Genomic DNA, 22,538 nt, shown 5'->3' with positions numbered 1-22,538 from the left:
TTTGATTGTTAAGTAAGCATTATATTGGCAAGACAGTATAGCAAACCAAAGCTGAATAAATCAATGGGCGCCGCGTTTCAAGTTGCGTTACGTGAAATGAGTTTAGCAATATTTTTACTCCTCTCAATATGTAGTTCTAGAAAATAAGATGTGATATCACATATTCTGTCAGAAATGTAATTAACTTATTGCCTTTCCTCGGGTTGTTACCTGTAGTACATTCTGTAGTGTGAACTATTTTAGCCTGCTAACTTTTAAATGACAAAACATCAGACGTGCTTGTCTCAACATTTTCTAAGATGGCATGACTTGAAATAGATGAAGCACAACTCCTCTCAATATGTAGTTATAGAAAACTGATGTGAAATCAAATATTCTGTCAGAACTGTCATTTTTGCATTTCAGCAGTTTGTTACTAGGAGAAATGTAATCTGTCTTTATCTTGATGCCAGCCAGGCAATCAGATTTCATACCTGGAAATATTTCGAGTATATTCTGAGGATGCTTCAATAGTTTAGGCTACCTCATCTTTTGAGTACATACATACATGCACAAATCTGTAGTTTTGTGATTTTATTTTTCACATTATATATAGGTATTTGTATGATTTTGCTGTTGTTTCAGATGGAGGATGACAAGACCTACCTCACAATACCTCACAAGCCTGAAGAGGTAGCTGACTGCTCATGAGCTTGCGCTCATAATGCTGAAGACAATGAGGGGATGGAGGAAGAATGTATAGATTTATGTGCCGTGCTTAGGATGGTGCAGACTTCTACACACTGTGTGAAATAGAATTATGTTCTTTTTTACTCATGTTTTTTACTCACATTGTTGTCATGTGATTTTACCAACCTGGGGAACTATTGCACAAAACTAGGATAAGGGAATAAGCCGGGATATCTTTGTTATCCTGGCTCAATTTATACGTGATCCAGTTGCACAAAATCAGGATAGGGGGCAGCAGGAAATTTTATGGTATAAGTTACCATGGCGATTTATTCTGTGGAGCTAGCGTGCTCCAGACTAGGCTAAATTCCAGGATCTATTTAATCTCATCCCTTATCTCAGTCAGCAGTCACCACAAACGGAAACCAATTCCACTGCCCACTACACATTGTTATATGTCACTGTCATTATTTAAACGTTTGTGATCATTAATTAACTCTTACATACTCGCCATTCCTGATCTGTCATGCAACGTGATGTCACGGGAGTGCCTAACCATTTCGCGCGTGGTGGTCGCGGCACTAGCTGCAATATTCCCTTAAACAGATGTGTTGCTGTTTGTTGCTGTTGTGAAAATGCTATCGCTACCTACTTCACACCGTAGAAGAAGCAATGAAGACGCTCTAGTTGCCATGGTGAATTAGTGAATCTGTGATCGGGGTCTATTTGAGGGAGCCATGAGCGCGGATAGGTTTCACCTGGCTTGATGAATCTGTGTCTGCTCGTCCTGGCTTGCTTGTTGTGCAACCAATTAAGCCTGTAAACTCTTGTTTTGGATTCATTGAGTAACTTATCCCGGATGCCTTAATTCTGCTTTTGTGAAATAGGCACAAGAAGGAATGCTATCTATCACAACAGCCGGCAGGCATTTCCGTTGACAATTTTGCGTCACCTTCAGATGCTTCAACCATCAAGTACATATTCCTGTACAGCAGGAGCTTGTTATAAAAAAGGTACATAATAAAACTAAAGTAGATTGTATGGCCCTGGAGTGTAACGGTAGGCGAATTCGTTTTATTGATAAACAAATTGCTGTCAGCGGTTGCGTTTAGTAATGAGTCATAGATCTTCTGTGTTCAACCTTTAGCTTCCCCACCCCACCTTTCCCTATCCTACTCTGTAAGTGTGTCTGTGTGGGTGTTTTTGAGTTTGAGTATAAGTTTGTGTGTATGTGTTTATTCTCCACAGGCTTGTTCTAAGTATGTAATCCACTTTCTGTCAACATTCTAAATCCCGTTTCCTGCATTTTTTTTACAATGATCACTAAAATTATCGTAACTTTTGAAATGTTAATGTTATTCCAATACAGTCTTTTTTGTTAAATAGCCCACAGCTTGCTGAACATGTCTTATAGATATATTTTTCTCTATCTTGTAGAGAAATATGATGAAAATTCATTTTTATGTGAATGAAATATACAGGATATACATTTTTGGAGAGGGTTTTTAAATACTGTTCATATTACTGTAATTACCATATGTATTTTACATCATTTCATAGAACTGATCCTTTTCATTACAATGGTATGTATATCCCATTTTTGGTGTGTATTATATTCAGGAAATAAGGTTTTTTGTGTGGAGGTCATCCAGCAGCAACAATGGAATGTTCGGCACGGGCACGAAAGGGTTAATTTGTTCTATTGGCTGACAGTACTCTGTTATCCAGATGATGCCTTGGTGAAATACTGGTCTCTGCCACATACTACCACTGCTTTATTATATAATTATTTCAAGGTTCTTGGGATATTTTTGCCATGCTATTGTTATGAAATTGCAATGTTTTTATATACTTACTATACTTTTATATAAGGTGGCATAACATTGTGATTACCCTGCAATAACTTAGCAAAACCATTCCAACATCCTTGCAATATGTATATAATAACCTATGGAATAACTTACATGCAAATTACATTTTAACATCATGGCTAAAACAACAGAAGGACATTGAAATGCTGTTGGAATATAATTGAAATAAAAAAAACGTTCCAACAACCTTGAAATCAAAATTGAATTTGTGAATGACCTTGCATATAATTACTAATATAATAGCAACCTTGAAATAAGTATGGAATAATGCAAATAACCTTGCAATTTCATTTGTGACATTGCAAAGTCATTTTATACTTATTACAAGGTTGCTGGGATGGTTTTGCCTTGTTAATGCAATGAAATTATGCAGATAACAATGAAGAATGTATAATTTCATTTCAAACATATGAAAGTGAGCAAAACATATGAAAGTGACAAAATGAAACATATATAATGTTGTGTGGTGGAGTGAGTAGTTTGAACTGATAACAATGGAAATTGAATAATGTTATTTCCTGAAATGCCCCCTACACTAAGGTAAATTATAACTGATTTAAGGTCTTGGAATGATTTTGCTGTGGAAATTGCAGTAAATCGAAAGAGACAATTTCTCACGTTGAGCACATAAATGCGTGTGTCGTTTATTTACATAGAAAAAAACACTGAAACTAAAATGGCGCTGTCCAGCAACAAAACCGGCATGGGACTACACGTCATCACACATTCATAACATTTAAAGGGACCACGATCCCTGAACAGTTATACTTACACATGAAGTAACTACAGACAGAACAAAGTGCTGTGTTTAATATAAACGGTGTGTAGAACCACACTTAATAACAAAGATGAATTATGCCGGTCACATTCACTACACACGTCCCCCCAGAATTCACCATATCAGAAGTACAATCAACAGTCAACGGGGAGGTGGGCGTATTAACCGTTCACAACGGATGTGCTGTACCGGAGGTCGATGAGACCCAACTGCAGCAGGTGTCCCGTCATGACACGGGTGTGGGGCATGGCTTAGGAGAGAGGGGAGTAGGGGGTGGGGGCAGAGCTGGAGGCCGTCCGCGTCGTGGGGGCTGGGCCAGGTCAACGGGCCTGGCCACATCCAAGTGAGCCGGTTTGAGGCGGTCAATGGAGAGTCGCTCCGGTTTGCCGCCCATGTCCACCACAAAATGTTTGTCTCCTGCCTCCAAAACACGGTCCTCTGTAGGCATCGTGGCGCATGAAAACATAATCAGCCGTCTGAAGCCCAGTGGGAATGTGCGACTGAGGGAGGCCGTGACGGGAAGTAGGGACAGGTGCGAAAAGCCTCGCATTGTCCAATAGAGTTGACCGCTGGAGAGTAAGCAGACCAAGTAACCGTGGTGCTAGGGACAAAATCCCCTGGGACCCGCAGCGGCTGTAAGTCCTCCTTTGGCGCGGTCCTGACATCACCCACGGGAGTTTGTCGATCCAGTTGCTGTCTTTGAGGCTGGCACACAGGGTAGCCTTCATTGACCTATGAAAACGTTCACAGAGTCCGTTAGCCTGCGGGTGATATGCAGTCGTGTGGTGGAGTTTCACCCCGAGGCTCTGTGCGACAGCATTCCACAGCTCAGACGTGGAAGCGCCTCGGTCCTGCGCGCCTCGGTCACAGGATATATAGGGGGTGCCGAAACGAGCAACCCAGGTTCCGATAAATGACCGTGTCATCTCAACAGTCGCCACAGAAGTCAGTGGCACAGCTTCAGGCCAGCGGGTGGTCCTGTCAACCATGGTTAACAGGTATGTGAAACCGTGAGAAGATGGCAGAGGGCCGACCAGATCTACATTCACATGGTCAAAACGTCTCTCTGGAACCGGGAACAACTCTAGCTGTGCTTTAGTGTGACGGTGTACTTTGGCCCGTTGGCACTCAACACAGGTGTTAGTCCAGTCCCTAACGTCCTTCTTGAGGCCGTGCCAGACAAACTTTGCTGCAACCAGTCTCTGTGACGCTTTCGAACCTGGGTGGGAGAGACCATAGATGGCATCAAAAACTTGTTGTCTCCATCCTGTGGGAACGATTGGACGAGGACTGCCTGTAGAGACGTCACACAAGAGCGTGGTGCCAGCATCTCCAAAAACCACGTCCTCGTTCTGCAGCCCTGTAGTTGAGGTCCTCAGGAGTTGCACATCCGGGTCTATGGTCTGATCTGCTGACATGCGGTGGTAATCAAAGCAAAGATGGACTGCCCCCGCCACAGCCCGTGACAGACAGTCCGCCACGTCCGCCAGTCCGCCAGTCTTACCAGCAACATGTTGCAAGTCTGTAGTGAACTCTGAAATGTAGGACAGATGGCGTTGCTGGCGGGCGGACCACGGCTCAGCCACCTTGGCCATGGCAAAAGTCAGTGCCTTGTGGTCCACAAAAGCAGTGAAGTGTCGACCTTCCAGCAGGGAACAAAAATGTCTGATGGCGAGGTAGAGACCAAGCAGCTCCCGGTCGAAAGTGCTGTACTTACGCTCGCTGGGACGCAGCTGACGGCTAAAGAAAGCCAGCGGCTGCCAGGCCCCGCCTACTCACTGCTCGTAGACAGCACCGACAGCGTAGTCCGAGGCGTCCGAGGTGATGGCGATGGAGGCTGTTGAAGAAGGATGCGCCAACATGGTGGAATTCGCCAGGGCTGCCTTAGTGGCAGCAAAAGCCTTGTCCCTTCTCTCTGACCACCACAAGGTGCTTGGGCTTACCTTTCTCGTGCAAAGGCCGCATAAGCTGAGCAGCTCGAGGGATGAAACGGTGGTAAAAATTCACCATGCCCAGGAACACCTGTAGGGATTTGACAGTGAGCGGGCGTGGGAACTTTGTTACTGCCTCCACCTTTGATGGGAGAGGGACTGCACTGTCCTTAGTGACTGTGTCCCAGGAAGTCAACGGTGGAGAGACCAAACTGGCACTTGGCGGGGTTGACAATTAGCCCGTGTTGTCTAAGTCGCTCAAAAAGTGTTCGGAGGTGCGCCAGGTGTTGAGACTTGGACGTGCTCGCTACGAGGATGTCATCCAGGTACACAAAAAGAAAAGGTAGGTCCCGCAAAACAGAGTCCATGAGGCGTTGAAAAGATTGGGCGGCGTTTTTAAGGCATGCGCAGGAACTCAAAAACACCAAACGGCGTGATCACGGCTGTTTTGGGAATGTCCAGTGGGTGCACCAGTACCTGATGATATCCCTGGACAAGGTCCACCTTGGAAAAAATCACCTTATCTGCCAGGTGAGCTGAAAAATCCTGTATGTTCAGGACTGGGTATCGGTCAGGTGTTGTTGCCTCATTTAAGCCGCCGGTAGTCGCCACACGGGCGCCAGCCGCCGCCCGGTTTGGGGACGAAGTGTAGGGGTGAAGCCAACGGGCTGTCGGATCGACGGACTATACCCAGGCATTCCATGTTTGCAAATTCAGCCTTTGCAACGGCAAGCTTGGTCGGGTTGAGGCGCCAAGCGCGAGCGTAGACGGGTGCATCAGTAGTGGCGAGATGATGCTCCACACCATTCTCAGCGGATGCAGAGAAAGTGGACTGAGTGAGCGCTGGGAACTCGGCAAGTAGACGGTGGAAGTCATCTGAGGCTGATAGCATGCTAGACAGTCGTATGGAGTCAGTTCCGCTTAGCGTGCACGTATAAGAACAAAATGTGACGGCGTCAATCAAACGGCGGTTCTTAACATCATCTACCAACAGTCCATGTGCACACAGAAAATTGGCTCCGAGTAGGGGAACGGCAACCTTTGCTGTAACAAAGTCCCAGCCAAACCGCTGTCCTCCGAAACACAATTCAACGTACCTCGTTCCATATGTGCGGATGGGGCTACCATTGGCAGCTTCCATAGGGGGGCCGTGGCTGTCAGTCACCATGTCCAAACAGAATGCAGGCAGGACGCTCTTCTGTGCGTCCGGAGATGCTGTCACGGATGAAAAGCAGCCTGCCTACGCGGCCGACGCTCATGGCCACTACTGAGCGCCGGCCCTAGCATTTCCCGAACCGCCGAAACTGCACGGCGAACGACATTTGTTAGCCTTGGGTCCAAACTTGACATGATAAAAACACAAGCCTGAAGACTGTTGGGGGCCAGAAGACTGCTGCCGACGAGAAGTAGTTGCAGCGATGAGTGTCACAGGAGCGATGTGTGCGGGAAAAAGCGCGGCCACACAATGTCCCTGACTTGCCAGGAAGTCAAGTCAAGTCAAGTCAAGTCAGATTTATTTTTAAAGCGCATTTAACATGCACATAGTGCAACCCAAAGCGCTCAGCCTCTTCAGCCAGCCTCCGGGTCTGTGCTCACCCAAGAGATCCAGCATACGGTCCATGAGCTCAGGTGGTTTGCTGTCACCCAGTCCTTGAAGGGAGAAAAGCCTGCTGGCTCTCTCAGCGTCTGACAGTTCAAAAGTTTTCAAGAGGTGGGCTTTGAGTGCTATATACTCTCTGTTGCCGGAGGGTTTTTAAAGGAACCGTATGTAAGAAAAATATTTCAATTAATCATAAAATGGCCCTGATATGTCACTAGACATTAAGAAATCATGTTCATTTCAAATACTTATATCACTGACAACAGTAGTCCAGCCAGGATATTGTCATTTAAAAAGTGAAGTTGCAGCCCTCAACTGTTGTTGATGTTGTGTTTTGTCATGTCATGTTGTGTTTTGAACTGATGCGCCACCCTCCATCTATCTACTAATCACGAAGTCAGTAGTGTTTCACCATCCGCGTGTGCAACCTCGAGTCAGGGGGAGGGGGAGGGGATACACCGCGCTTCAGTATTTTGAAAGTGATTGCAGTACCAGTTTTGGCCACAATCTTACATATGGTTCCTAGTGAGATTTTAGACAAATTTCAAAATCTGTCAATTATTGTCCAAATTATTTTAATTTCACATCTAGATATGTGAAATGCATTAATTATGGCAACAAAAATGAAAAAAAATTGGTCTGATTTTTTTCTGACTTTTCAGATTTTTTTTTATTTTCGCCGTCAGGATGAGAGAAAGTTTTTTTTTTGCAAATTTGAAAATCGGTCAGATATTGTCCAAATTATTTTTTATTTCAGTCGTCCAACCAGGATATTGTCATTTAAAAAGTGAAGTTGCAGCCCTCAACTGTTATTGATGTGTTTTGTCATGTCATGTTGTGTTTTGAACTGATGCGCCACCCTCCATCTATCTACTAATCATGAAGTCAGTAGTGTTTCACCATCCGCGTGTGCAACCTCGAGTCAGGGGGAGGAGGAGGGGATACACCGCGCTTCAGTATTTTGAAAGTGATTGCAGTACCAGTTTTGGCCACAATCTTACATATGGTTCCTTTAAGGTCCGGGTTCAGGAAAAAAGTGAGATTTTAGACAAATTTCGAAATCTGTCAATTATTGTCCAAATTATTTTAATTTCACATCTAGATATGTGAAATGCATTAATTATGGCAACAAAAATGAAAAAAAAATGGTCTGATTTTTTTCTGACTTTTCAGATTTTTTTTTATTTTCGCCGTCAGGATGAGAGAAAGTTTTTTTTTTGCAAATTTGAAAATCGGTCAGATATTGTCCAAATTATTTTTTATTTCAGTCGTCCAACCAGGATATTGTCATTTAAAAAGTGAAGTTGCAGCCCTCAACTGTTGTTGATGTTGTGTTTTGTCATGTCATGTTGTGTTTTGAACTGATGCGCCACCCTCCATCTATCTACTAATCACGAAGTCAGTAGTGTTTCACCATCCGCGTGTGCAACCTCGAGTCAGGGGGAGGGGGAGGGGATACACCGCTCTTCAGTATTTTGAAAGTGATTGCAGTACCAGTTTTGGCCACAATCTTACATATGGTTCCTTTAAGGTCCGGGTTCAGGAAAAAAGTGAGATTTTAGACAAATTTCGAAATCTGTCAATTATTGTCCAAATTATTTTAATTTCACATCTAGATATGTGAAATGCATTAATTATGGCAACAAAAATGAAAAAAAAATGGTCTGATTTTTTTCTGACTTTTCAGATTTTTTTTTATTTTCGCCGTCAGGATGAGAGAAAGTTTTTTTTTTGCAAATTTGAAAATCGGTCAGATATTGTCCAAATTATTTTTTATTTCAGTCGTCCAACCAGGATATTGTCATTTAAAAAGTGAAGTTGCAGCCCTCAACTGTTGTTGATGTTGTGTTTTGTCATGTCATGTTGTGTTTTGAACTGATGCGCCACCCTCCATCTATCTACTAATCACGAAGTCAGTAGTGTTTCACCATCCGCGTGTGCAACCTCGAGTCAGGGGGAGGGGGAGGGGATACACCGCTCTTCAGTATTTTGAAAGTGATTGCAGTACCAGTTTTGGCCACAATCTTACATATGGTTCCTTTAAGGTCCGGGTTCAGGAAAAAAGTGAGATTTTAGACAAATTTCGAAATCTGTCAATTATTGTCCAAATTATTTTAATTTCACATCTAGATATGTGAAATGCATTAATTATGCCAACAAAAATGAAAAAAAAATGGTCTGATTTTTTTCTGACTTTTCAGATTTTTTTTTATTTTCGCCGTCAGGATGAGAGAAAGTTTTTTTTTTGCAAATTTGAAAATCGGTCAGATATTGTCCAAATTATTTTTTATTTCAGTCGTCCAACCAGGATATTGTCATTTAAAAAGTGAAGTTGCAGCCCTCAACTGTTGTTGATGTTGTGTTTTGTCATGTCATGTTGTGTTTTGAACTGATGCGCCACCCTCCATCTATCTACTAATCACGAAGTCAGTAGTGTTTCACCATCCGCGTGTGCAACCTCGAGTCAGGGGGAGGGGGAGGGGATACACCGCTCTTCAGTATTTTGAAAGTGATTGCAGTACCAGTTTTGGCCACAATCTTACATATGGTTCCTTTAAGGTCCGGGTTCAGGAAAAAAGTGAGATTTTAGACAAATTTCGAAATCTGTCAATTATTGTCCAAATTATTTTAATTTCACATCTAGATATGTGAAATGCATTAATTATGGCAACAAAAATGAAAAAAAAATGGTCTGATTTTTTTCTGACTTTTCAGATTTTTTTTTATTTTCGCTGTCAGGATGAGAGAAAGTTTTTTTTTTGCAAATTTGAAAATCGGTCAGATATTGTCCAAATTATTTTTTATTTCAGTCGTCCAACCAGGATATTGTCATTTAAAAAGTGAAGTTGCAGCCCTCAACTGTTGTTGATGTGTTTTGTCATGTCATGTTGTGTTTTGAACTGATGCGCCAACCTCCATCTATCTACTAATCACGAAGTCAGTAGTGTTTCACCATCCGCGTGTGCAACCTCGAGTCAGGGGGAGGGGGAGGGGATACACCGCTCTTCAGTATTTTGAAAGTGATTGCAGTACCAGTTTTGGCCACAATCTTACATATGGTTCCTTTAAGGTCCTGGTTCAGGAAAAAAGTGAGATTTTAGACAAATTTCGAAATCTGTCAATTATTGTCCAAATTATTTTAATTTCACATCTAGATATGTGAAATGCATTAATTATGGCAACAAAAATGAAAAAAAAATGGTCTGATTTTTTTCTGACTTTTCAGATTTTTTTTTATTTTCGCCGTCAGGATGAGAGAAAGTTTTTTTTTTGCAAATTTGAAAATCGGTCAGATATTGTCCAAATTATTTTTTATTTCAGTCGTCCAACCAGGATATTGTCATTTAAAAAGTGAAGTTGCAGCCCTCAACTGTTGTTGATGTGTTTTGTCATGTCATGTTGTGTTTTGAACTGATGCGCCAACCTCCATCTATCTACTAATCACGAAGTCAGTAGTGTTTCACCATCCGCGTGTGCAACCTCGAGTCAGGGGGAGGGGATACACCGCTCTTCAGTATTTTGAAAGTGATTGCAGTACCAGTTTTGGCCACAATCTTACATATGGTTCCTAGTGAGATTTTAGACAAATTTCAAAATCTGTCAATTATTGTCCAAATTATTTTAATTTCACATCTAGATATGTGAAATGCATTAATTATGGCAACAAAAATAAAAAAAAAATTGGTCTGATGTTTTTCTGACTTTTCAGATTTTTTTTAATTTTCGCCGTCAGGATGAGAGAAAGTTTTTTTTTTTGCAAATTTGAAAATCGGTCAGATATTGTCCAAATTATTTTTTATTTCAGTAGTCCAACCAGGATATTGTCATTTAAAAAGTGAAGTTGCAGCCCTCAACTGTTGTTGATGTGTTTTGTCATGTCATGTTGTGTTTTGAACTGATGCGCCACCCTCCATCTATCTACTAATCACGAAGTCAGTAGTGTTTCACCATCCGCGTGTGCAACCTCGAGTCAGGGGGAGGGGGAGGGGGAGGGGATACACCGCTCTTCAGTATTTTGAAAGTGATTGCAGTACCAGTTTTGGCCACAATCTTACATATGGTTCCTTTAAGGTCCGGGTTCAGGAAAAAAGTGAGATTTTAGACAAATTTCGAAATCTGTCAATTATTGTCCAAATTATTTTAATTTCACATCTAGATATGTGAAATGCATTAATTATGGCAACAAAAATGAAAAAAAAATGGTCTGATTTTTTTCTGACTTTTCAGATTTTTTTTTATTTTCGCCGTCAGGATGAGAGAAAGTTTTTTTTTTGCAAATTTGAAAATCGGTCAGATATTGTCCAAATTATTTTTTATTTCAGTCGTCCAACCAGGATATTGTCATTTAAAAAGTGAAGTTGCAGCCCTCAACTGTTGTTGATGTGTTTTGTCATGTCATGTTGTGTTTTGAACTGATGCGCCAACCTCCATCTATCTACTAATCACGAAGTCAGTAGTGTTTCACCATCCGCGTGTGCAACCTCGAGTCAGGGGGAGGGGATACACCGCTCTTCAGTATTTTGAAAGTGATTGCAGTACCAGTTTTGGCCACAATCTTACATATGGTTCCTAGTGAGATTTTAGACAAATTTCAAAATCTGTCAATTATTGTCCAAATTATTTTAATTTCACATCTAGATATGTGAAATGCATTAATTATGGCAACAAAAATAAAAAAAAAATTGGTCTGATGTTTTTCTGACTTTTCAGATTTTTTTTAATTTTCGCCGTCAGGATGAGAGAAAGTTTTTTTTTTGCAAATTTGAAAATCGGTCAGATATTGTCCAAATTATTTTTTATTTCAGTAGTCCAACCAGGATATTGTCATTTAAAAAGTGAAGTTGCAGCCCTCAACTGTTGTTGATGTGTTTTGTCATGTCATGTTGTGTTTTGAACTGATGCGCCACCCTCCATCTATCTACTAATCACGAAGTCAGTAGTGTTTCACCATCCGCGTGTGCAACCTCGAGTCAGGGGGAGGGGGAGGGGATACACCGCTCTTCAGTATTTTGAAAGTGATTGCAGTACCAGTTTTGGCCACAATCTTACATATGGTTCCTTTAAGGTCCGGGTTCAGGAAAAAAGTGAGATTTTAGACAAATTTCGAAATCTGTCAATTATTGTCCAAATTATTTTAATTTCACATCTAGATATGTGAAATGCATTAATTATGGCAACAAAAATGAAAAAAAAATGGTCTGATTTTTTTCTGACTTTTCAGATTTTTTTTTATTTTCGCTGTCAGGATGAGAGAAAGTTTTTTTTTTGCAAATTTGAAAATCGGTCAGATATTGTCCAAATTATTTTTTATTTCAGTCGTCCAACCAGGATATTGTCATTTAAAAAGTGAAGTTGCAGCCCTCAACTGTTGTTGATGTGTTTTGTCATGTCATGTTGTGTTTTGAACTGATGCGCCAACCTCCATCTATCTACTAATCACGAAGTCAGTAGTGTTTCACCATCCGCGTGTGCAACCTCGAGTCAGGGGGAGGGGGAGGGGATACACCGCTCTTCAGTATTTTGAAAGTGATTGCAGTACCAGTTTTGGCCACAATCTTACATATGGTTCCTAGTGAGATTTTAGACAAATTTCAAAATCTGTCAATTATTGTCCAAATTATTTTAATTTCACATCTAGATATGTGAAATGCATTAATTATGGCAACAAAAATGAAAAAAAAATGGTCTGATTTTTTTCTGACTTTTCAGATTTTTTTTTATTTTCGCCGTCAGGATGAGAGAAAGTTTTTTTTTTGCAAATTTGAAAATCGGTCAGATATTGTCCAAATTATTTTTTATTTCAGACGTCCAACCAGGATATTGTCATTTAAAAAGTGAAGTTGCAGCCCTCAACTGTTGTTGATGTGTTTTGTCATGTCATGTTGTGTTTTGAACTGATGCGCCAACCTCCATCTATCTACTAATCACGAAGTCAGTAGTGTTTCACCATCCGCGTGTGCAACCTCGAGTCAGGGGGAGGGGGAGGGGATACACCGCTCTTCAGTATTTTGAAAGTGATTGCAGTACCAGTTTTGGCCACAATCTTACATATGGTTCCTTTAAGGTCCTGGTTCAGGAAAAAAGTGAGATTTAGACAAATTTCGAAATCTGTCAATTATTGTCCAAATTATTTTAATTTCACATCTAGATATGTGAAATGCATTAATTATGGCAACAAAAATGAAAAAAAAATGGTCTGATTTTTTTCTGACTTTTCAGATTTTTTTTTATTTTCGCCGTCAGGATGAGAGAAAGTTTTTTTTTTGCAAATTTGAAAATCGGTCAGATATTGTCCAAATTATTTTTTATTTCAGTCGTCCAACCAGGATATTGTCATTTAAAAAGTGAAGTTGCAGCCCTCAACTGTTGTTGATGTGTTTTGTCATGTCATGTTGTGTTTTGAACTGATGCGCCAACCTCCATCTATCTACTAATCACGAAGTCAGTAGTGTTTCACCATCCGCGTGTGCAACCTCGAGTCAGGGGGAGGGGATACACCGCTCTTCAGTATTTTGAAAGTGATTGCAGTACCAGTTTTGGCCACAATCTTACATATGGTTCCTAGTGAGATTTTAGACAAATTTCAAAATCTGTCAATTATTGTCCAAATTATTTTAATTTCACATCTAGATATGTGAAATGCATTAATTATGGCAACAAAAATAAAAAAAAAATTGGTCTGATGTTTTTCTGACTTTTCAGATTTTTTTTAATTTTCGCCGTCAGGATGAGAGAAAGTTTTTTTTTTTGCAAATTTGAAAATCGGTCAGATATTGTCCAAATTATTTTTTATTTCAGTAGTCCAACCAGGATATTGTCATTTAAAAAGTGAAGTTGCAGCCCTCAACTGTTGTTGATGTGTTTTGTCATGTCATGTTGTGTTTTGAACTGATGCGCCACCCTCCATCTATCTACTAATCACGAAGTCAGTAGTGTTTCACCATCCGCGTGTGCAACCTCGAGTCAGGGGGAGGGGGAGGGGGAGGGGATACACCGCTCTTCAGTATTTTGAAAGTGATTGCAGTACCAGTTTTGGCCACAATCTTACATATGGTTCCTTTAAGGTCCGGGTTCAGGAAAAAAGTGAGATTTTAGACAAATTTCGAAATCTGTCAATTATTGTCCAAATTATTTTAATTTCACATCTAGATATGTGAAATGCATTAATTATGGCAACAAAAATGAAAAAAAAATGGTCTGATTTTTTTCTGACTTTTCAGATTTTTTTTTATTTTCGCCGTCAGGATGAGAGAAAGTTTTTTTTTTGCAAATTTGAAAATCGGTCAGATATTGTCCAAATTATTTTTTATTTCAGTCGTCCAACCAGGATATTGTCATTTAAAAAGTGAAGTTGCAGCCCTCAACTGTTGTTGATGTGTTTTGTCATGTCATGTTGTGTTTTGAACTGATGCGCCAACCTCCATCTATCTACTAATCACGAAGTCAGTAGTGTTTCACCATCCGCGTGTGCAACCTCGAGTCAGGGGGAGGGGATACACCGCTCTTCAGTATTTTGAAAGTGATTGCAGTACCAGTTTTGGCCACAATCTTACATATGGTTCCTAGTGAGATTTTAGACAAATTTCAAAATCTGTCAATTATTGTCCAAATTATTTTAATTTCACATCTAGATATGTGAAATGCATTAATTATGGCAACAAAAATAAAAAAAAAATTGGTCTGATGTTTTTCTGACTTTTCAGATTTTTTTTAATTTTCGCCGTCAGGATGAGAGAAAGTTTTTTTTTTGCAAATTTGAAAATCGGTCAGATATTGTCCAAATTATTTTTTATTTCAGTAGTCCAACCAGGATATTGTCATTTAAAAAGTGAAGTTGCAGCCCTCAACTGTTGTTGATGTGTTTTGTCATGTCATGTTGTGTTTTGAACTGATGCGCCACCCTCCATCTATCTACTAATCACGAAGTCAGTAGTGTTTCACCATCCGCGTGTGCAACCTCGAGTCAGGGGGAGGGGGAGGGGATACACCGCTCTTCAGTATTTTGAAAGTGATTGCAGTACCAGTTTTGGCCACAATCTTACATATGGTTCCTTTAAGGTCCGGGTTCAGGAAAAAAGTGAGATTTTAGACAAATTTCGAAATCTGTCAATTATTGTCCAAATTATTTTAATTTCACATCTAGATATGTGAAATGCATTAATTATGGCAACAAAAATGAAAAAAAAATGGTCTGATTTTTTTCTGACTTTTCAGATTTTTTTTTATTTTCGCCGTCAGGATGAGAGAAAGTTTTTTTTTTGCAAATTTGAAAATCGGTCAGATATTGTCCAAATTATTTTTTATTTCAGTCGTCCAACCAGGATATTGTCATTTAAAAAGTGAAGTTGCAGCCCTCAACTGTTGTTGATGTGTTTTGTCATGTCATGTTGTGTTTTGAACTGATGCGCCAACCTCCATCTATCTACTAATCACGAAGTCAGTAGTGTTTCACCATCCGCGTGTGCAACCTCGAGTCAGGGGGAGGGGATACACCGCTCTTCAGTATTTTGAAAGTGATTGCAGTACCAGTTTTGGCCACAATCTTACATATGGTTCCTAGTGAGATTTTAGACAAATTTCAAAATCTGTCAATTATTGTCCAAATTATTTTAATTTCACATCTAGATATGTGAAATGCATTAATTATGGCAACAAAAATAAAAAAAAAATTGGTCTGATGTTTTTCTGACTTTTCAGATTTTTTTTAATTTTCGCCGTCAGGATGAGAGAAAGTTTTTTTTTTGCAAATTTGAAAATCGGTCAGATATTGTCCAAATTATTTTTTATTTCAGTAGTCCAACCAGGATATTGTCATTTAAAAAGTGAAGTTGCAGCCCTCAACTGTTGTTGATGTGTTTTGTCATGTCATGTTGTGTTTTGAACTGATGCGCCACCCTCCATCTATCTACTAATCACGAAGTCAGTAGTGTTTCACCATCCGCGTGTGCAACCTCGAGTCAGGGGGAGGGGGAGGGGATACACCGCTCTTCAGTATTTTGAAAGTGATTGCAGTACCAGTTTTGGCCACAATCTTACATATGGTTCCTTTAAGGTCCGGGTTCAGGAAAAAAGTGAGATTTTAGACAAATTTCGAAATCTGTCAATTATTGTCCAAATTATTTTAATTTCACATCTAGATATGTGAAATGCATTAATTATGGCAACAAAAATGAAAAAAAAATGGTCTTATTTTTTTCTGACTTTTCAGATTTTTTTTTATTTTCGCCGTCAGGATGAGAGAAAGTTTTTTTTTTGCAAATTTGAAAATCGGTCAGATATTGTCCAAATTATTTTTTATTTCAGTCGTCCAACCAGGATATTGTCATTTAAAAAGTGAAGTTGCAGCCCTCAACTGTTGTTGATGTGTTTTGTCATGTCATGTTGTGTTTTGAACTGATGCGCCAACCTCCATCTATCTACTAATCACGAAGTCAGTAGTGTTTCACCATCCGCGTGTGCAACCTCGAGTCAGGGGGAGGGGATACACCGCTCTTCAGTATTTTGAAAGTGATTGCAGTACCAGTTTTGGCCACAATCTTACATATGGTTCCTAGTGAGAATTTAGACAAATTTCAAAATCTGTCAATTATTGTCCAAATTATTTTAATTTCACATCTAGATATGTGAAATGCATTAATTATGGCAACAAAAATAAAAAAAAAATTGGTCTGATGTTTTTCTGACTTTTCAGATTTTTTTTAATTTTCGCCGTCAGGATGAGAGAAAGTTTTTTTTTTGCAAATTTGAAAATCGGTCAGATATTGTCCAAATTATTTTTTATTTCAGTAGTCCAACCAGGATATTGTCATTTAAAAAGTGAAGTTGCAGCCCTCAACTGTTGTTGATGTGTTTTGTCATGTCATGTTGTGTTTTGAACTGATGCGCCACCCTCCATCTATCTACTAATCACGAAGTCAGTAGTGTTTCACCATCCGCGTGTGCAACCTCGAGTCAGGGGGAGGGGGAGGGGATACACCGCTCTTCAGTATTTTGAAAGTGATTGCAGTACCAGTTTTGGCCACAATCTTACATATGGTTCCTTTAAGGTCCGGGTTCAGGAAAAAAGTGAGATTTTAGACAAATTTCGAAATCTGTCAATTATTGTCCAAATTATTTTAATTTCACATCTAGATATGTGAAATGCATTAATTATGGCAACAAAAATGAAAAAAAAATGGTCTGATTTTTTTCTGACTTTTCAGATTTTTTTTTATTTTCGCTGTCAGGATGAGAGAAAGTTTTTTTTTTGCAAATTTGAAAATCGGTCAGATATTGTCCAAATTATTTTTTATTTCAGTCGTCCAACCAGGATATTGTCATTTAAAAAGTGAAGTTGCAGCCCTCAACTGTTGTTGATGTGTTTTGTCATGTCATGTTGTGTTTTGAACTGATGCGCCAACCTCCATCTATCTACTAATCACGAAGTCAGTAGTGTTTCACCATCCGCGTGTGCAACCTCGAGTCAGGGGGAGGGGGAGGGGATACACCGCTCTTCAGTATTTTGAAAGTGATTGCAGTACCAGTTTTGGCCACAATCTTACATATGGTTCCTAGTGAGATTTTAGACAAATTTCAAAATCTGTCAATTATTGTCCAAATTATTTTAATTTCACATCTAGATATGTGAAATGCATTAATTATGGCAACAAAAATGAAAAAAAAATGGTCTGATTTTTTTCTGACTTTTCAGATTTTTTTTTATTTTCGCCGTCAGGATGAGAGAAAGTTTTTTTTTTGCAAATTTGAAAATCGGTCAGATATTGTCCAAATTATTTTTTATTTCAGTAGTCCAACCAGGATATTGTCATTTAAAAAGTGAAGTTGCAGCCCTCAACTGTTGTTGATGTGTTTTGTCATGTCATGTTGTGTTTTGAACTGATGCGCCACCCTCCATCTATCTACTAATCACGAAGTCAGTAGTGTTTCACCATCCGCGTGTGCAACCTCGAGTCAGGGGGAGGGGGAGGGGGAGGGGATACACCGCTCTTCAGTATTTTGAAAGTGATTGCAGTACCAGTTTTGGCCACAATCTTACATATGGTTCCTTTAAGGTCCGGGTTCAGGAAAAAAGTGAGATTTTAGACAAATTTCGAAATCTGTCAATTATTGTCCAAATTATTTTAATTTCACATCTAGATATGTGAAATGCATTAATTATGGCAACAAAAATGAAAAAAAAATGGTCTTATTTTTTTCTGACTTTTCAGATTTTTTTTTATTTTCGCCGTCAGGATGAGAGAAAGTTTTTTTTTTGCAAATTTGAAAATCGGTCAGATATTGTCCAAATTATTTTTTATTTCAGTCGTCCAACCAGGATATTGTCATTTAAAAAGTGAAGTTGCAGCCCTCAACTGTTGTTGATGTGTTTTGTCATGTCATGTTGTGTTTTGAACTGATGCGCCAACCTCCATCTATCTACTAATCACGAAGTCAGTAGTGTTTCACCATCCGCGTGTGCAACCTCGAGTCAGGGGGAGGGGATACACCGCTCTTCAGTATTTTGAAAGTGATTGCAGTACCAGTTTTGGCCACAATCTTACATATGGTTCCTAGTGAGAATTTAGACAAATTTCAAAATCTGTCAATTATTGTCCAAATTATTTTAATTTCACATCTAGATATGTGAAATGCATTAATTATGGCAACAAAAATAAAAAAAAAATTGGTCTGATGTTTTTCTGACTTTTCAGATTTTTTTTAATTTTCGCCGTCAGGATGAGAGAAAGTTTTTTTTTTGCAAATTTGAAAATCGGTCAGATATTGTCCAAATTATTTTTTATTTCAGTAGTCCAACCAGGATATTGTCATTTAAAAAGTGAAGTTGCAGCCCTCAACTGTTGTTGATGTGTTTTGTCATGTCATGTTGTGTTTTGAACTGATGCGCCACCCTCCATCTATCTACTAATCACGAAGTCAGTAGTGTTTCACCATCCGCGTGTGCAACCTCGAGTCAGGGGGAGGGGGAGGGGATACACCGCTCTTCAGTATTTTGAAAGTGATTGCAGTACCAGTTTTGGCCACAATCTTACATATGGTTCCTTTAAGGTCCGGGTTCAGGAAAAAAGTGAGATTTTAGACAAATTTCGAAATCTGTCAATTATTGTCCAAATTATTTTAATTTCACATCTAGATATGTGAAATGCATTAATTATGGCAACAAAAATGAAAAAAAAATGGTCTGATTTTTTTCTGACTTTTCAGATTTTTTTTTATTTTCGCTGTCAGGATGAGAGAAAGTTTTTTTTTTGCAAATTTGAAAATCGGTCAGATATTGTCCAAATTATTTTTTATTTCAGTCGTCCAACCAGGATATTGTCATTTAAAAAGTGAAGTTGCAGCCCTCAACTGTTGTTGATGTGTTTTGTCATGTCATGTTGTGTTTTGAACTGATGCGCCAACCTCCATCTATCTACTAATCACGAAGTCAGTAGTGTTTCACCATCCGCGTGTGCAACCTCGAGTCAGGGGGAGGGGGAGGGGATACACCGCTCTTCAGTATTTTGAAAGTGATTGCAGTACCAGTTTTGGCCACAATCTTACATATGGTTCCTAGTGAGATTTTAGACAAATTTCAAAATCTGTCAATTATTGTCCAAATTATTTTAATTTCACATCTAGATATGTGAAATGCATTAATTATGGCAACAAAAATGAAAAAAAAATGGTCTGATTTTTTTCTGACTTTTCAGATTTTTTTTTATTTTCGCCGTCAGGATGAGAGAAAGTTTTTTTTTTGCAAATTTGAAAATCGGTCAGATATTGTCCAAATTATTTTTTATTTCAGACGTCCAACCAGGATATTGTCATTTAAAAAGTGAAGTTGCAGCCCTCAACTGTTGTTGATGTGTTTTGTCATGTCATGTTGTGTTTTGAACTGATGCGCCAACCTCCATCTATCTACTAATCACGAAGTCAGTAGTGTTTCACCATCCGCGTGTGCAACCTCGAGTCAGGGGGAGGGGGAGGGGATACACCGCTCTTCAGTATTTTGAAAGTGATTGCAGTACCAGTTTTGGCCACAATCTTACATATGGTTCCTTTAAGGTCCTGGTTCAGGAAAAAAGTGAGATTTTAGACAAATTTCGAAATCTGTCAATTATTGTCCAAATTATTTTAATTTCACATCTAGATATGTGAAATGCATTAATTATGGCAACAAAAATGAAAAAAAAATGGTCTGATTTTTTTCTGACTTTTCAGATTTTTTTTTATTTTCGCCGTCAGGATGAGAGAAAGTTTTTTTTTTGCAAATTTGAAAATCGGTCAGATATTGTCCAAATTATTTTTTATTTCAGTCGTCCAACCAGGATATTGTCATTTAAAAAGTGAAGTTGCAGCCCTCAACTGTTGTTGATGTGTTTTGTCATGTCATGTTGTGTTTTGAACTGATGCGCCAACCTCCATCTATCTACTAATCACGAAGTCAGTAGTGTTTCACCATCCGCGTGTGCAACCTCGAGTCAGGGGGAGGGGATACACCGCTCTTCAGTATTTTGAAAGTGATTGCAGTACCAGTTTTGGCCACAATCTTACATATGGTTCCTAGTGAGATTTTAGACAAATTTCAAAATCTGTCAATTATTGTCCAAATTATTTTAATTTCACATCTAGATATGTGAAATGCATTAATTATGGCAACAAAAATAAAAAAAAAATTGGTCTGATGTTTTTCTGACTTTTCAGATTTTTTTTAATTTTCGCCGTCAGGATGAGAGAAAGTTTTTTTTTTTGCAAATTTGAAAATCGGTCAGATATTGTCCAAATTATTTTTTATTTCAGTAGTCCAACCAGGATATTGTCATTTAAAAAGTGAAGTTGCAGCCCTCAACTGTTGTTGATGTGTTTTGTCATGTCATGTTGTGTTTTGAACTGATGCGCCACCCTCCATCTATCTACTAATCACGAAGTCAGTAGTGTTTCACCATCCGCGTGTGCAACCTCGAGTCAGGGGGAGGGGGAGGGGGAGGGGATACACCGCTCTTCAGTATTTTGAAAGTGATTGCAGTACCAGTTTTGGCCACAATCTTACATATGGTTCCTTTAAGGTCCGGGTTCAGGAAAAAAGTGAGATTTTAGACAAATTTCGAAATCTGTCAATTATTGTCCAAATTATTTTAATTTCACATCTAGATATGTGAAATGCATTAATTATGGCAACAAAAATGAAAAAAAAATGGTCTGATTTTTTTCTGACTTTTCAGATTTTTTTTTATTTTCGCCGTCAGGATGAGAGAAAGTTTTTTTTTTGCAAATTTGAAAATCGGTCAGATATTGTCCAAATTATTTTTTATTTCAGTCGTCCAACCAGGATATTGTCATTTAAAAAGTGAAGTTGCAGCCCTCAACTGTTGTTGATGTGTTTTGTCATGTCATGTTGTGTTTTGAACTGATGCGCCAACCTCCATCTATCTACTAATCACGAAGTCAGTAGTGTTTCACCATCCGCGTGTGCAACCTCGAGTCAGGGGGAGGGGATACACCGCTCTTCAGTATTTTGAAAGTGATTGCAGTACCAGTTTTGGCCACAATCTTACATATGGTTCCTAGTGAGATTTTAGACAAATTTCAAAATCTGTCAATTATTGTCCAAATTATTTTAATTTCACATCTAGATATGTGAAATGCATTAATTATGGCAACAAAAATAAAAAAAAAATTGGTCTGATGTTTTTCTGACTTTTCAGATTTTTTTTAATTTTCGCCGTCAGGATGAGAGAAAGTTTTTTTTTTGCAAATTTGAAAATCGGTCAGATATTGTCCAAATTATTTTTTATTTCAGTAGTCCAACCAGGATATTGTCATTTAAAAAGTGAAGTTGCAGCCCTCAACTGTTGTTGATGTGTTTTGTCATGTCATGTTGTGTTTTGAACTGATGCGCCACCCTCCATCTATCTACTAATCACGAAGTCAGTAGTGTTTCACCATCCGCGTGTGCAACCTCGAGTCAGGGGGAGGGGGAGGGGATACACCGCTCTTCAGTATTTTGAAAGTGATTGCAGTACCAGTTTTGGCCACAATCTTACATATGGTTCCTTTAAGGTCCGGGTTCAGGAAAAAAGTGAGATTTTAGACAAATTTCGAAATCTGTCAATTATTGTCCAAATTATTTTAATTTCACATCTAGATATGTGAAATGCATTAATTATGGCAACAAAAATGAAAAAAAAATGGTCTGATTTTTTTCTGACTTTTCAGATTTTTTTTTATTTTCGCCGTCAGGATGAGAGAAAGTTTTTTTTTTGCAAATTTGAAAATCGGTCAGATATTGTCCAAATTATTTTTTATTTCAGTCGTCCAACCAGGATATTGTCATTTAAAAAGTGAAGTTGCAGCCCTCAACTGTTGTTGATGTGTTTTGTCATGTCATGTTGTGTTTTGAACTGATGCGCCAACCTCCATCTATCTACTAATCACGAAGTCAGTAGTGTTTCACCATCCGCGTGTGCAACCTCGAGTCAGGGGGAGGGGATACACCGCTCTTCAGTATTTTGAAAGTGATTGCAGTACCAGTTTTGGCCACAATCTTACATATGGTTCCTAGTGAGAATTTAGACAAATTTCAAAATCTGTCAATTATTGTCCAAATTATTTTAATTTCACATCTAGATATGTGAAATGCATTAATTATGGCAACAAAAATAAAAAAAAAATTGGTCTGATGTTTTTCTGACTTTTCAGATTTTTTTTAA

This window comes from Alosa sapidissima, chromosome 19 (assembly GCF_018492685.1).
Source record: "Alosa sapidissima isolate fAloSap1 chromosome 19, fAloSap1.pri, whole genome shotgun sequence".
In the NCBI taxonomy this organism is placed as follows: Eukaryota; Metazoa; Chordata; class Actinopteri; order Clupeiformes; family Clupeidae; genus Alosa; species Alosa sapidissima.
Note: the sequence above shows the minus strand (reverse complement) of the source record.